This window comes from Portunus trituberculatus, chromosome 37, assembly GCF_017591435.1.
Source record: "Portunus trituberculatus isolate SZX2019 chromosome 37, ASM1759143v1, whole genome shotgun sequence".
NCBI classification, from domain to species: Eukaryota; Metazoa; Arthropoda; class Malacostraca; order Decapoda; family Portunidae; genus Portunus; species Portunus trituberculatus.
Window position 1 is genome coordinate 573,146 of NC_059291.1, and position 6,000 is coordinate 579,145.

Below are 6,000 nucleotides of genomic sequence, written 5' to 3' on the forward strand. Positions count from 1 at the left end.
CGCATCAGCTTGGGAAAGATCGACCTACTACCATCCCAAGGAATAAAACACCCACTATGTTATGTTCAGCTTCCATGGGGCTCTCCATCCCATATTTTTTTCTTTTCTTCACAGCCCTGTCAATTACATCAACCAAGGGTCAACAGTAGCATTTCTTAATATTGTTGGATTTGTTTGCAGTGGGTTTCATCAAAGATAAAATTAACAAAAAATGAATTTAAAAATTGCAGGATAATATGTAGATATGCAACTTGAGCTTCTTCAAGGTTGCCTGTTATGTAACCTAACTCAACATCGAAAAACTTGTTTGAAAAAAATTTAAAGATTAGTAAATATAAACAAATCTTTTAATTTTTGACCAACAAGTTTTCAGACACTGAGTTATGTTACATAATATTGTATCTTTTATTCACAACCTTCCATTTTTTTTTTTTTTTTTTAACTTTTATATGTGCAATGGCAGCCAGCTCTTTGATCTTGATCTTATCACTGGCACTCAAGCCTAAAGCTGGGCATTGTGACACTGGGTTACAACTTTGTGACTTTGCTGCAACATGAATCTGAAGTCACTAAGTGAAGTCACAAATGTTTTGATAAAGTCTGACTAAGAAAAGTCGCACCACCAATTTTCTGCGACTTTCAACAGGAACAAAGAACTTTTTTTTTTAAAGAAATTAGACTTCCAAGACCTTCGGAAGATGGGCCAGGAAGACAAACAAGCAGGAGGACAACGATCTGTGGATATTAATTAGTTAAGGCTGTTTTAACTAAAAAATATAAAAACATTAATAAATAAAAGCATATTTCCAATATCGCACCAAAGTTTATTTTTGTAATTTAGTGGAGTCACACTGGGGAAAACGTCACAATTTGGGTGACAAAGATAGATTTGTAAGTCGCACCTGATAAAAAAAAAAAATATTAAAGTCACACCATCTCTGCTCAAGCCTAGCTAATGTAACCTATCCTAACCTCACTAAACCTAACCCAACAAGAAGCATCAAGTTAGTTAGGTTTCACTGGATAAGGTTGTGATGGCAAGGCAGAAATCAAATAAATGACAACTACCACTACAAGAACCTATTACAGTGGTACCTCGCAATGGAGAAAAAAAAAAAAATAAATAAATAAATAAATAAAATAAATAATCATGGTGTAAGAGTATAAATCTAACTCTATACAAATCCTAAGTCCTAACCTAACACTACACATGACAAACACAGACAAGTAACAAACTTCAGCAGGTGTGGATGCACTGGCTAATACGGTCTGAAGGAGGTGAAAAAGCAAACCAACCAGAAAACAAACATTGGAAACCACAAATCTAAACAAAGAACAATTCAGATCTGCTCTACTAACAAATGCTCTCACTCTCTTAATGCACTAAGAGGTACACTGGGAGAAAAAAGGACACTTGTGGCAGAGACCAATGAATCACTAACCTCTACTATTGGCCTGTGAAGCCATGGGGCATCTTCCGTCACCGTCACTGTCACCACTCAACAGCCTACCCACCACCCACGTAAAGCGTTAAAAGATACTGGCTGGCTGTAGGGAGAGTCTAGTTACTCTAGAGACGAGACACGACTAGGGGACAGGCGTGTGTATGGTATCCCAAGAGAGAGTGATCAAGGAATATACAAGATTAAAATCCTTGGTAGATGTAGATGTGGAGCTGTGGCCTTTCCAACGGTAGCTGCTGACGTCGTGTTATTTATTTTTATTTTTTATTGTTGTTGCTACATTTTCTTGTTATGTCTTATTTTACACATTTTTTTTCTGTAATATTTCTTTTTCTTCTAATTTGGCAATGTTTTCTACAAATAGGAATTTTGCGTTGTTGATGTCCTGTTATGTGGGGTTGGTGCAAGGCTGTGGATCTTTGGCGCACATTTTGACAGCCCGGACAACATCAAATAAAATGTTCCATGTTTTCTGCTTCTTCTTCAAACATTATACATTTTGTGTTTCCATTAGTTAACCTTTCTCTGTTATTCAACCCTAAGTTGTTAGTCGTTGCTCTATAAAGGGTTATGGAGGCTGGTCTGTTATCATTTATTCGTTCAGTTAATATTTTTCTTGAAAGCTTGATAAATTTCGAGTGGTCTGTGTCCCAGTTTCTTATACTTATTAACTTTTCTAGTCATTGTTTCCTGGTCTGCTTTTCTAATCTTTAAACATTCTAGGTATTTATTTAAACTCTGTCCAGCTGTACTTCTTCTCTCCTGCATTCTTCTTAGTATATCTTTCAGTAGCATATTTCTTGATTCCTCACATCTTGTTTCATTATCCTGTGTTCTTGTCTTGTACTCATCTATTATAGATTTTGCATATCCTAATTTTACTTCCATTATTCTTGTCTTCATGGCAGAAGTCCATGTTTCCCATCCTATTAAGTGCAGGTCTGTGCATATCTTGGAGCTCCTAGAATATTTCTGTATACGTACACTATTTTCAATTGTCTGCAGTTTAGCTATTTCTTTTTCTGTAAAATTTATAACATTTGGTCCATATAGGATTAATGTAAGGCATATCTTCTTGTGATAAGTTCTGCCGATGGTTACTATACTACAACTTTTTAATATTATGGAGTAGCTCATATTTGCCAATCAATAATAATTTTGAATAATTTTTATTGTTATTTGTTTTTGTTTCATAAAACAATTCTTTTCATTTGCTAGTGTAATTCCCAGATATTTTCTTTTTCTTTTACTTCTATACCTTCTATTGTCCTTGGCTGGTTGTCACAGTTGAATATTATACTGGGCATAGCCACACTCTTCCACACTTCTCTCAGCATGTCATATCTACTTGCTTTCATTCTAGCTGCACTCCCCAATTGCCCTACCCACTGCTTTAATTTTTTGCTTTTTTCACACCCATTCGGACTCACCATAATTTTCATACATCTCATATGGTATCCCATCTGGTCCTGCTGCCTTCCTATTCTTCTACCTTTTCACACATCTCTCCACCTCCTCCCTGCTGATTCTCTCATTCAGTTCACTTCCATTCTTCCTCTCCAGTGTCCCATCCTAACAAGTCATCTACACCACCCATTTCTTACTAGAACTGTCTGACTATTTCCCTGATTCCTTCCTTCTCTGTTATAACTTCCCCATTCACTTTCAGACCCTCCACACCAACATTTCTTGACATATTCTTATCTCTCATGAACTTGTACCATTCACGGCCACCTTCCATGCCTTTCTCTCTCTTAAAGATTCATTTACACTCTTTTCACACCACTTTAGCCTTCATTATCACTTGCTGCTAGGTCTCTGTTGCTTCACAAACACTGCCCATGCATTCTATTACTCATTCTCTGCCTCACCACTTCCATGTCTCTTTTGTCTCACTATCTGCACTATCTACTCATTCTTTTTTGCTCCTTCCTGGTCTCTCTGTTTCATAATTTTACCATGGTTTACATATTCTCTTTCTTCTTCCCACTCTCACAAACCCTACTTGATTCTCAGCAACACTCTGCACATTCCAATCAGTCTCTCAATCAGGTGCTCCATATCATGCACACTTACATCATCCCACCTTCTCACACTCAGATCTACCTGAAAGTTCTCCCACCCTACATCTCTCAGTCTCCACTTCCTTTTCTTACCTGCCACTCTCACTTCACTCCCACTCTGCATCAGGCATTCCGTAACCAACATATTGTGGTTAGATACAATATCCACATACCATCCCCATCTTGTGACACAATTTTACGCATTCTTCTATTCACTAACATGCAATCAATCACTGAATCATGTTCCCTTGCATTCAAAGTCACTCACCCCTCAGCCAAGGTAACATTCAGATCCTCCAACTCCATCTCATCCACAAACACCTCAAGTATTTCACCATTCCTGTTCATCTGCTCCCCCAGTATGCCTATGTGTGCATTCATGTCACCATTACAAGCACTCTTTCCTCCCTATGCTCTCTCACAAGTTCTTAAGTATGTCTTACTTCCTCTTGTTCTCCCTATCAGCTCTTTCACCCATATCAGTCATATACACTACCATCTTATCTGTTCTCCCACACTCATTCCTACAATCTACTCTCAACATCGTCACATCTTCACTGCTTTCACACTTCCCCACATAAGTCTCTACTTTCAGTCCTCTTCCTTTCTTATAAAGTAAGGCTATGCCTCTTCCCAGTGTCTTCTGTCTTTTATGCCTCTTTCCCATCATGGTATACTTGCATCCCTCCATTTGCACATTATCTCTTAGGTGAGTCTTGGTAGACCTGACTATGCCAAACTTCCACTCATTGAGCTTCTCACATACACCTTCAAATCTCCCCACACCCCATCCTCTCACATTCATACAACCAATCTTCACACATTGACTTGCCTGGTTAGTATTCTCTCTTCCGTGTCTGCTGTCATCTGGTCCTCCTTGTCAGGCTGCCTCCACACAGCGCACCTGCCTCGCCCTCATCCATTCAGCCAGTCGGTGTCCCAGCTTCTGGTTCTTATCACGGTTGAGGTGGTCCTCACTCTTTTCCATCTGTGCTTCAGCCTCCTTCATTGGGTTTTCAGTTTGGGTACTCTGCTACAGCATTATTTTTGCCTCACTGTTGTTCTTGTTTCTCCACTCGTTGATGCTCTTGTTGAAGCATTGCCTGCACAGGAACACCAGGAGCTTGAAGCCCATGGCATTCATGTTTGCTTCTTTCATTCCAATGCAGGATTCACGGAACCAGATCATGCATCTCTCACATGCCAACGTATTCTGCCTGTTGGCCACATTCTCACCACAGGACTGCCACGCACTCATCACCATCTTCACAGATGTTGCAACACACAAAAATCAAGCAGAGGGTCAGAAGAACACTTAAAAAAAATCACACAGCAGGGTGAAACCTCTGCTTACTTCTTTGCGGAGTCTTCACCAAGGTAGGATAAGGGGTGGCTTGATCTTGACATTGATGGCTAATGCTACAGGTGGCTTGGGATCACTTCTGAAGTGCTTTTGGATCAACAGTTCCTGTAGAAGACAAACAAAAGAGAGAGAGAGAGAGAGAGAGAGAGAGAGAGAGAGAGAGAGAGAGAGAGAGAGAGAGAGAGAGAGAGAAAATGAACAATATCCTTTATACTAATTGCCCTAACATCTGGCATGTCATATCATCTCCAGAAACTTCCTCACAGCCTCATTCATCCTTTCATTTGTCTCTCTACACAGTCCCAGCAGCATCACCATTCATTTCCTTCCTGACCTCTCCACTCTCACTCCTATCATGCCATAATTCAGTCATATTTACTTGTATCATCTCTCTCATGTCTCTTACTTCTCACACCCCAGCACCACATTCTCCAACAACTCATCCTCTCCTATTTCATACATCTGGTACACTTTGCTAAGTACTCTCCGATGTACTTTTTCATTTGATCTCATGGTTCTATAAATCCAGTTCCACACTCTTTTCACTTCTCTGTTCATCTTACTCTTCCATTTCCTCACATCCCATTCAGTTCCCATTATGCCTCCTCTTTTCATGATTCATTCATGCTAGTTTTAATTTCTCCCAGCCAGGGGCTGCTCGAATGTAGGGACTGTAGAACTGCAACACCCAGCATTTCTGCTCAATATCATCATTATTCAATATAGTGATATGTTTCTTCTACAGTCCTTTCCAGGTCATTACTGTCACCCTAAATCATAATTAGGCATTTTTAAACCTGTGGGTCTTCTCAGTCAGTACTTCTTGATGTTTTTGAATCCTAGCTCCATCAGACACTCCTGTGAGCTCCCACCCATCTTGGTTTTGAGGTAAGAACCTGCATCCTCGATCATGCTGTTCCCATTATTATAATCATATATTACAATAATTGTATATTGTCAATATTATATATCATAACAATATACAATAATGATGAGTGACGCACCACTTGATGGAAGCAGCATCTCTGCTAGACCTCTATCCCTAAGAAACACAAGGTTCAACAACAACAACAATAACAATGGACCTGACCTGTAGTAAAATATCTACATG